Below are 12,115 nucleotides of genomic sequence, written 5' to 3' on the forward strand. Positions count from 1 at the left end.
ATGTTTGGCCAAATATGGCAAAATTGGGATCTATGTTCTTGGCATGACCCAAGGAATATATTGAAACCATTTTTATGACAATAGTCAAATTTAAATCAAAAGTTATTAGCATTATTGGAAAATTCACTATAACTTTTGTCCACAAGGTGGCGCTGCCTTGAAACTTTTTGTGTACTTTCAGGGCTTGGTGACAAAGACACACACCGAGTTTCGTAACGATACGCCAATGCGTTTGTAAAACATAGCACTTTCTGACAAAATTAAAAATGGCCGACGCCCAAAATGGTTGATATGGGAAAATTGGGTATGGTTTGACTCGGCGTGATGCCCCGACTCTAAAGAGACCAGTTTTGTGATATTTGGCTAAAGCGTTCTTAAGTTATAATCCAAAATATCCAATTTCTGTATCTCTGGACCACTAGGTGGCACTGCGCCGAAACGCTGCAGGCAGCCTCAGGTCATGGTTGGCATAACACACACCAAGTTTGGTAAGAATATGCTAAAGTGTTTCGGAGATAAAGCCTGACTTTCATTTTTGCATGCACTTTGTCGATTTAATTCGAGCGTTGTTCAATAACAGTTTGACTAATCATCTCGAGTCTAATACGCTTTTGTCAGCAGAGTCTGAAGTTGATCTGGTTTAATTTTCGTGCAAATTGGAGCAACGGCCTAGGAGGAGTTCGCAAAAGTAGTTTTTTCGGTTAATTAAAAATGGCGGGAAAATTATTATGACGGAAAGTGACGTCATAGGGTGCAATCGAATCGGCTTGAGCCAAGGAATCAGAGGAAAAAAGAATTTTGTTTCTAGCCCTTATGGTTCAAAAGTTATTAGCAAAAACATGAGTCAAACTTTGGACAGGTGGTGGCGCTAGAGGGATTGTTTTAGAGATTCCAAAATTGGTGTGGTTAATGCTGGGACTGTCCTCTATCTGTGTGCCAAATTTCACAACTTTCCCGCAAGCGGTTCTATGGGCTGCCATAGACTTTCGGCGGAATAATAATAATAATAAATATAGCTGCGAGCAGCCATTAACGGGGCCAAGCGCAAAGAACAAGACAAGACATGCCACCATGGCTGGGAGGGTTAGACCAACTGAAACAATGAGCAATTAAAGGCATTTTAAGATGATTTTAGGCAAAAATGGCTGAAAAATCATATATACAGTCACTAATAATATGATTTAATGGTTTGTCACTTTTGACCAATAGGTAGCGCAGTAACGAAATTGATGTGGTGCGGTCAGAGTGAGATGACAATGACAAAGGCAAAGTTTGGTGTCAGTATGTCGAAGCATTGCAGAGATACAGCCTCAAGAGTCATTTTGGCATCATGGCTCAACTTTGTCGCTGCAGTATATGAAAACGGTTTTGTCTGTTGACACGAAATTAATAACTTTTTGCTGTCATGGTCTGAAGATGTTACGATTAAATTTTGGTGAAAATCAGGCAAATAGTCTAGGAGGAGTTCGAAAAAGTAGGTTTCTGAAGGAAATCAAAATGGCGAACAGAATGTTTGGCCAAATATGGCAAAATTGGGATCTATGTTCTTGGCATGACCCAAGGAATATATTGAAACCATTTTTATGACAATAGTCAAATTTAATCAAAAGTTATTAGCATTATTGGAAAATTCACTATAACTTTTGTCCACAAGGTGGCGCTGCCTTGAAACTTTTTGTGTACTTTCAGGGCTTGGTGACAAAGACACACACCGAGTTTCGTAACGATACGCCAATGCGTTTGTAAAACATAGCACTTTCTGACAAAATTAAAAATGGCCGACGCCCAAAATGGTTGATATGGGAAAATTGGGTATGGTTTGACTCGGCGTGATGCCCCGACTCTAAAGAGACCAGTTTTGTGATATTTGGCTAAAGCGTTCTTAAGTTATAATCCAAAATATCCAATTTCTGTATCTCTGGACCACTAGGTGGCACTGCGCCGAAACGCTGCAGGCAGCCTCAGGTCATGGTTGGCATAACACACACCAAGTTTGGTAAGAATATGCTAAAGTGTTTCGGAGATAAAGCCTGACTTTCATTTTTGCATGCACTTTGTCGATTTAGATCGAGCGTTGTTCAATAACAGTTTGACTAATCATCTCGAGTCTAATACGCTTTTGTCAGCAGAGTCTGAAGATGATCTGGTTCAATTTTCGTGCAAATTGGAGCAACGGCCTAGGAGGAGTTCGCAAAAGTAGTTTTTTCGGTTAATTAAAAATGGCGGGAAAATTATTATGACGGAAAGTGACGTCATAGGGTGCAATCGAATCGGCTTGAGCCAAGGAATCAGAGGAAAAAAGAATTTTGTTTCTAGCCCTTATGGTTCAAAAGTTATTAGCAAAAACATGAGTCAAACTTTGGACAGGTGGTGGCGCTAGAGGGATTGTTTTAGAGATTCCAAAATTGGTGTGGTTAATGCTGGGACTGTCCTCTATCTGTGTGCCAAATTTCACAACTTTCCCGCAAGCGGTTCTATGGGCTGCCATAGACTTTCGGCGGAATAATAATAATAATAAGAAATCTAACGATTTCAATAGGTGCCCGCACCTTCGGTGCTTGGCCCCTAAATATAGCTGCGAGCAGCCATTAACGGGGCCAAGCGCAAAGAACTAGACAAGACATGCCACCATGGCTGGGAGGGTGAGACCAACTGCAACAATGAGCAATTAAAGGCATTTTAAGATGATTTTAGTCAAAAATGGCTGAAAAATCACATATACAGTCACTAATAATATAATTTAATGGTTTGTCACTTTCGACCAATAGGTGGCGCAGTAACGAAATTGATGTGGTGTGGTCAGAGTGAGATGACAATGACAAAGGCAAAGTTTGGTGTCATTATGTCAAAGCATTGCAGAGATACAGCCTCAAGAGTAATTTTGGCATCATGGCTCAAATTTGTCGCTGCAGTATATGAAAACGGTTTTGTTTGTTGACACGAAATTAATAACTTTTTGCTGTCATGGTCTGAAGATGTTACGATTCGATTTTGGTGAAAATCAGGCAAATAGTCTAGGAGGAGTTCGAAAAAGTAGGTTTCTGAAGGAAATTAAAATGGCGAACAGAATGTTTGGCCAAATATGGCAAAATTGGGATCTATGTTCTTGGCATCACCCAATGAATATATTGAAACCATTTTTATGACAATAGTCAAATTTAATCAAAAGTTATTAGCATTATTGGAAAATTCACTATAACTTTTGTCCACAAGGTGGCGCTGCCTTGAAACTTTTTGTGTACTTTCAGGGCTTGGTGACAAAGACACACACCGAGTTTCGTAACGATACGCCAATGCGTTTGTAAAATATAGCACTTTCTGACAAAATTCAAAATGGCCGACGACCAAAATGGTTGATATGGGAAAATTGGGTATGGCATGGCTTGGCGTGATGCCCCGACCCTAAAGAGACCAGTTTTGTGATATTTGGCTAAAGCGTTCTTAAGTTATAATCAAAAATATCCAATTTTTGTATCTCTGGACCACTAGGTGGCACTGCGCCGAAACGCTGCAGGCAGCCTCAGGTCATGGTTGGCATAACACACACCAAGTTTGGTTAGAATATGCTAAAGTGTTTCGGAGATAAAGCCTGACTTTCATTTTTGTGGGCACTTTGTCGATTTAATTCGAGGGTTGTTCAATAACAGTTTGACTAATCATCTCGAGTCTAATACGCTTTTGTCAGCAGAGTCTGAAGATGATCTGGTTCAATTTTCGTGCAAATTGGAGCAACGGCCTAGGAGGAGTTCGCAAAAGTAGGTTTTTCGGTTAATTAAAAATGGCGGGAAAATTATTATGACGGAAAGTGACGTCATAGGGTGCAATCGCATTGGCTTGAGCCAAGGAATCAGAGGAAAAAATAATTTTGTTTCTAGCCCTTATGGTTCAAAAGTTATTAGCAAAAACATTAGTCAAACTTTGGACAGGTGGTGGCGCTAGAGGGATTGTTTTAGAGATTCCAAAATTGGTGTGGTTAATGTTGGGCCTGTCCTCTATCTGTGTGCCAAATTTCACAACTTTCCCGCAAGCGGTTCTATGGGCTGCCATAGACTTCGTGGCAGAATAATAATAATAATAAGAAATCTAACGATTACAATAGGTGCCTGCACCTTCGGTGCTTGGCCCCTAATAAATATAGCTGCGAGCAGCCATTAACGGGGCCAAGCGCAAATAAGCCAATATAACATGCCAACACGGCTGGGAGGTTGAGACCAACTTCAACAATGAGCAATTAAAGGCATTTTAAGATGATTTTAGGCATTAATGGCTGAAAAATCATATATACAGTCACTAATAATATGATTTAATGGTTTGTCACTTTTGACCAATAGGTGGCGCAGTAACGAAATTGATGTGGTGTGGTCAGAGTGAGATGACGATGACAAAGGCAAAGTTTGGTGTCATTATGTCAAAGCATTGCAGAGATACAGCCTCAAGAGTCATTTTGGCATCATGGCTCAACTTTGTCGCTGCAGTATATGAAAACGGTTTTGTCTGTTGACATGAAATTAATAACTTTTTGCTGTCATGGTCTGAAGATGTTACGATTCGATTTTGGTGAAAATCAGGCAAATAGTCTAGGAGGAGTTTGAAAAAGTAGGTTTCTGAAGGAAATCAAAATGGCGAACAGAATGTTTGGCCAAATATGGCAAAATTGGGATCTATGTTCTTGGCATCACCCAAGGAATCTAGTAAAACCATTTTTATGACAATAGTCAAATTTAATCAAAAGTTATTAGCATTATTGGAAAATTCACTATAACTTTTGTCCACAAGGTGGCGCTGCCTTGAAACTTTTTGTGTACTTTCAGGGCTTGGTGACAAAGACACACACCGAGTTTCGTAACGATACGCCAATGCGTTTGTAAAACATAGCACTTTGTGACAAAATTCAAAATGGCCGACGCCCAAAATGGTTGATATGGGAAAATTGGATATGGCATGGCTCGGCGTGATGCCCCGACTCTAAAGAGACCAGTTTTGTGATATTTGGCTAAAGCGTTCTTAAGTTATAATCAAAAATATCAAATTTCTGTATCTCTGGACCACTAGGTGGCACTGCGCCGAAACGCTGCAAGCAGCCTCAGGTCATGGGTGGCATAACACACACCAAGTTTGGTTAGAATATGCTAAAGCGTTGCGGAGATAGAGCCTAACTTTCATTTTTGTGTGCACTTTGTCAATTTCGTTCGAGCGTTATTCAATAAGAATTTGACTAATCATCTCGAGTCTAATACGGTTTGTTCAGCAGAGTCTGAAGATGATCTGGTTCAATTTTCGTGCAAATTGGAGCAATGGCCTAGGAGGAGTTTGCAAAAGTAGGTTATTCGGTTAAATAAAAATGGCGGGAAAATTATTATGACGGAAAATGACGTCATAGGGTGCAATCGAATTGGCTTGAGCCAAGGAATTAGAGGAAAAAAGAATTTTGTTTCTAGCCCTTATGGTTCAAAAGTTATTAGCACAAATATGAGTCAAACTTTGGACAGGTGGTGGCGCTAGAGGGATTGTTTTAGAGATTCCAAAATTGGTGTGGTTAATGCTGGGCCTGTCTTCTATATGTGTGCCAAATTTCATAACTTTCCCACAAGCGGTTCTATGGGCTGCCATAGACTTCGTGGCGGAATAATAATAATAATAAGAAATCTAACGATTACAATAGGTGCCTGCACCTTCGGTGCTTGGCCCCTAATAAGAAATCGAACGATTTCAATAGGTGCCCGCACCTTCGGTGCTTGGCCCCTAATAATAATAATAAGAAATCGAACGATTTCAATAGGTGCCCGCACCTTCGGTGCTTGGCCCCTAAATATAGCTGCGAGCAGCCATTAACGGGGCCAAGCGCAAAAAAAAAAGCCAATATAACATGCCAACACGGCTGGGAGGGTGAGACCAACTGCAACAATGAGCAATTAAAGGCATTTTAAGATGATTTTAGGCCTTAATGGCTGAAAAATCATATATACAGTCACTAATAATATGATTTAATGGTTTGTCACTTTTGACCAATAGGTGGCGCAGTAACGAAATTGATGTGGTGTGGTCAGAGTGAGATGACAATGACAAAGGCAAAGTTTGGTGTCATTATGTCAAAGCAGTGCAGAGATACAGCCTCAAGAGTCATTTTGGCATCATGGCTCAACTTTGTCGCTGCAGTATATGAAAACGGTTTTGTCTGTTGACACGAAATTAATAACTTTTTGCTGTAATAGTCTGAAGATGTTACGATTCGATTTTGGTGAAAATCAGGCAAATAGACTAGGAGGAGTTCGAAAAAGTAGGTTTCTGAAGGAAATCAAAATGGCGAACAGAATGTTTGGCCAAATATGGCAAAATTGGGATCTATGTTCTTGGCATGACCCAAGGAATATATTGAAACCATTTTTATGACAATAGTCAAATTTAATCAAAAGTTATTAGCATTATTGGAAAATTCACTATAACTTTTGTCCACAAGGTGGCGCTGCCTTGAAACTTTTTGTGTACTTTCAGGGCTTGGTGACAAAGACACACACCGAGTTTCGTAACGATACGCCAATGCGTTTGTAAAACATAGCACTTTCTGACAAAATTAAAAATGGCCGACGCCCAAAATGGTTGATATGGGAAAATTGGGTATGGTTTGACTCGGCGTGATGCCCCGACTCTAAAGAGAGCAGTTTTGTGATATTTGGCTAAAGCGTTCTTAAGTTATAATCCAAAATATCCAATTTCTGTATCTCTGGACCACTAGGTGGCACTGCGCCGAAACGCTGCAGGCAGCCTCAGGTCATGGTTGGCATAACACACACCAAGTTTGGTAAGAATATGCTAAAGTGTTTCGGAGATAAAGCCTGACTTTCATTTTTGCATGCACTTTGTCGATTTAATTCGAGCGTTGTTCAATAACACTTTGACTAATCATCTCGAGTCTAATACGCTTTTGTCAGCAGAGTCTGAAGATGATCTGGTTAAATTTTCGTGCAAATTGGAGCAACGGCCTAGGAGAAGTTTGCAAAAGTAGTTTTTTCGGTTAATTAAAAATTGCGGGAAAATTATTATGACGGAAAGTGACGTCATATGGTGCAATCGAATCGGCTTGAGCCAAGGAATCAGAGGAAAAAAGAATTTTGTTTCTAGCCATTATGGTTCAAAAGTTATTAGCAAAAACATGAGTCAAACTTTGGACAGGTGGTGGCGCAAGAGGGATTGTTTTAGAGATTCCAAAATTGGTGTGGTTAATGCTGGGACTGTCCTCTATCTGTGTGCCAAATTTCACAACTTTCCCGCAAGCGGTTCTATGGGCTGCCATAGACTTTCGGCGGAATAATAATAATAATAATAAGAAATCGAACGATTTCAATAGGTGCCCGCACCTTCGGTGCTTGGCCCCTAAATATAGCTGCGAGCAGCCATTAACGGGGCCAAGCGCAAAGAACAAGACAAGACATGCCACCACGGCTGGGAGGGTTAGACCAACTGAAACAATGAGCAATTAAAGGCATTTTAAGATGATTTTAGGCAAAAATGGCTGAAAAATCATATATACAGTCACTAATAATATGATTTAATGGTTTGTCACTTTTGACCAATAGGTAGCGCAGTAACGAAATTGATGTGGTGCGGTCAGAGTGTGATGACAATGACAAAGGCAAAGTTTGGTGTCAGTATGTCGAAGCATTGCAGAGATACAGCCTCAAGAGTCATTTTGGCATCATGGCTCAACTTTGTCGCTGCAGTATATGAAAACGGTTTTGTCTGTTGACACGAAATTAATAACTTTTTGCTGTAATGGTCTGAAGATGTTACGATTCGATTTTGGTGAAAATCAGGCAAATAGTCTAGGAGGAGTTCGAAAAAGTAGGTTTCTGAAGGAAATCAAAATGGCGAACAGAATGTTTGGCCAAATATGGCAAAATTGGGATCTATGTTTTTGGCATGACCCAAGGAATATATTGAAACCATTTTTATGACAATAGTCAAATTTAATCAAAAGTTATTAGCATTATTGGAAAATTCACTATAACTTTTGTCCACAAGGTGGCGCTGCCTTGAAACTTTTTGTGTACTTTCAGGGCTTGGTGACAAAGACACACACCGAGTTTCGTAACGATACGCCAATGCGTTTGTAAAACATAGCACTTTCTGACAAAATTAAAAATGGCCGACGCCCAAAATGGTTGATATGGGAAAATTGGGTATGGTTTGACTCGGCGTGATGCCCCGACTCTAAAGAGACCAGTTTTGTGATATTTGGCTAAAGCGTTCTTAAGTTATAATCCAAAATATCCAATTTCTGTATCTCTGGACCACTAGGTGGCACTGCGCCGAAACGCTGCAGGCAGCCTCAGGTCATGGTTGGCATAATACACACCAAGTTTGGTAAGAATATGCTAAAGTGTTTCGGAGATAAAGCCTGACTTTCATTTTTGCATGCACTTTGTCGATTTAATTCGAGCGTTGTTCAATAACAGTTTGACTAATCATCTCGAGTCTAATACGCTTTTGTCAGCAGAGTCTGAAGATGATCTGGTTCAATTTTCGTGCAAATTGGAGCAACGGCCTAGGAGGAGTTTGCAAAAGTAGTTTTTTCGGTTAATTAAAAATGGCGGGAAAATTATTATGACGGAAAGTGACGTCATAGGGTGCAATCGAATTGGCTTGAGCCAAGGAATCAGAGGAAAAAAGAATCTTGTTTCTAGCCCTTATGGTTCAAAAGTTATTAGCAAAAACATGAGTCAAACTTTGGACAGGTGGTGGCGCTAGAGGGATTGTTTTAGAGATTCCAAAATTGGTGTGGTTAATGCTGGGACTGTCCTCTATCTGTGTGCCAAATTTCACAACTTTCCCGCAAGCGGTTCTATGGGCTGCCATAGACTTTCGGCGGAATAATAATAATAATAATAATAAGAAATCGAACGATTTCAATAGGTGCCCGCACCTTCGGTGCTTGGCCCCTAATAATAATAAGAAATCGAACGATTTCAATAGGTGCCCGCACCTTCGGTGCTTGGCCCCTAATAATAATAATAATAATAAGAAATCGAACGTTTTCAATAGGTGCCCGCACCTTCGGTGCTTGGCCCCTAATAATAAGAAATCGAACGATTTCAATAGGTGCCCGCACCTTCGGTGCTTGGCCCCTAATAATAATAATAATAGGAACGGGAACGGTTTCAATAGGTGCCTTCGCACCTTCGGTGCTTGGCCCCTAATAATAAAAATCAGTACAATTACAATAGGGTTTCAGCACTTCGTGCTTGAACCCCTAATAATAAAAATCAGCACAAATACAATAGGTGTTCAGCACTTCGTGCTTGAACCCCTAATAAAAATCAATACAAGTACAATAGGGTTTCAGCACTTCGTGCTTGAACCCCTAATTAAAGCTGCTAGCAGCATTTAGCGGGGTTCAAGCCTTTAAGGCCTTTAAGCACACAAGCATTAAAAGACATTAGGTTTTATTTAGCAAGATTTTAAACACTGAAATAATAGATGGAAAACTTAAATTACAGGCAATTTACCATAGGAAACATATGGTTTTTAACAGTTATAGCGCCACCTATGGTCCGATCTCTGTAAAGCTTTGCATGCTTGTTAAGGATCTAATGTCACACATGCCCACCAATTTTCGTGAAGTTTTGAGTTGTCCCTTAGAATTTATAGGCTTTTGAGTGTATTTTGCCACGTCTCTTTTCTAAATGACCCTGTTATAGCCATGCAAATGCAAAAGTTCAACTTTCTTTTGATAATTATTGATCTAGAGAGTCCAGAGAATTGTCCTAGACTGGTTTGGTTCCAATCGGGCAAAAAAACAGGGACTAGTTTGCAAAATTAGGTTTTTAACCCTTTAAAGCCTGACACATTAAAAAAATGGCAGAAAATTATATATTTTTGGAAATTAGATGTTTATTAAGCCTTGAATCAAAATAATAAAAAAAAAATTGTTTATGATATATTTTTTTGTATCACATTTGATACATCAGGCTTTTGGGGAACGTTTTGCTTACAACAGTGTAGACCTTATATACAAAAAATCTATTACTATTCAGGGATAAAGAACCTTATTCCTGCAGTTTTAAATTTAATATGTGCATTTTTAACACAATATATATTTTAATATGGCATTTCAGTCATTATTACCATTAATTGAATCATCCCAATATTGTGTGTGTTTGCATTGTGGTAGCACCATTAATACCTGCAGTATCAAATTTGATACACAATTTCCAACATGATTTACTTGTAATTTAACGATTCAATTATTAAGTAACTATGCATTATTTCAATTCAGAAAGTGTTAAATTAAATATATCAGGCGCAATCCAATATTATTTTTTACCTTAACAACTTGAAATTAGCCTTTATTTTCCTGCCGAAAGCGTCTGTCTTGATCCAATCGCAGTCGCCATTTTGAAAAGCTAAAAAATCACCCCTCTACTGCCTGCAGTACAGTAAAATTCCACAAGATGGCAGAATACACGTACCAAAATAGATACAATAGGTTTTCAAAGAAAGTATTGCTCTCACTGATTCAATATATGTCTTAGAAACTCGTGTATCAAATATGATACGTGCGGTTTTAAAGGGTTAACATAGTGGTGAATATTTAATGAACGATTTGATTGACAGCAATGATTCTAGAGGTAAAGTTGTTTAGTATGAGGAGACCTATCAAATGATATCAATATTGTGGGAATATGTGAAACATGACGTGATTACAGAGCCATAAAACTCGTTAGCGCCTGCTGGTGGCCAATTTCTTTAAATTCTTATAGACCTCTAGGGCCATGAGTCAAACATGCCCATCAAGTTTTGTTCCGATCGGCCTCCGTTAACCTTGTCTAATAGGTTCTCAAATTTCATTGGCCAATAGCGGCCATGTTTTTTGAGTTACACCATATTCCTCATAGACATGCATGGTACCTTGGACCAAGACACTGCATACCAACTTTCAAGTCAATCGGACTAGCAGTCGGGTGGTTATAGCCCTTTTCATGTTTCCTTCATGTTATAGCGCCACCAAGTGTTCAATCCTCACAATTATTTTTACTGTGACCAAAGACTGAGCCCATGCACATGTGTACAAAGTTTGGTGAAGATATCTCATTTCGTTCTTGAGTTATAGCCCTTTTAGTAAAATAGGCTCTGAAACGGGCTTCAAACCAGTTGTTCCATTATGCATGCTTACACACACACACACACACACACACACACACACACACACACACACACACACACACACACACACACACACACACACACACACACACACACACACACACACACACACACACATTTTTTTTAATGCTATGGTCTATAATCATTTCACATAGATCTTTGTAACTATTAATCAGATTATTAAAAGTGTATTCAGAAACATTGGACTACACACAAATTATGTTGTAGATACAGACATTATAACTATATGATGTTGCAGTAAACATAACAAAATTCCTGCAAGTCTCCTTCAAGATTCACATTTCTCAATGTGACACAATTGTCAGTAGTAATACTTAATAGATTAATTTTGACTACATGTGATGTAAATGTTTAAATAGTGATTTTTTTAAAGTCTAAATATGACTTATAGATCAATTTTTGTGTGTGTAGTTAAATAAAATGAACAGCGGGGGGCAGCAAACGACCACTTATTGGCTTATTATAACCAAGACTAAGCGCATACACATGTGTACCAAGTTTGGTTAAGATATCTCATTTTGTTCTTGAGTTATAGCCATTTTAGTAAAATAGGCTCCTCCCACAACATTCGTTTAACATATTAGTTTTGTTCATCATGGACTCACCTTTCTAATGATACAAGACACTTGAGTCTACGACATACGGTTTAGGAGTTATGAGCAGTTAAATATGACTTAGAGATCAATTATTTTGTGTGTAGTACAATAAAATGAAAGCGGGGGGCAGCAAACGACCACTTATTGGCTTAATATACCATTATTTTGATATGAACTCTGTAATTTTCACCTTTTTAACTGTTATAGAGGCAAATATTGTCCGATCTGTCTGACTGGATATAAAAACGGACGCTGTGTTATTTGCGTTAAATATTTTTAATGCGTTAAGCTTCCGTTTCACGTTGACCGAGTTTGGTGGAGATTGAATAAATCACCTA

This window comes from Gobio gobio, assembly GCF_949357685.1.
Source record: "Gobio gobio genome assembly, chromosome: 6".
NCBI lineage: Eukaryota > Metazoa > Chordata > Actinopteri > Cypriniformes > Gobionidae > Gobio > Gobio gobio.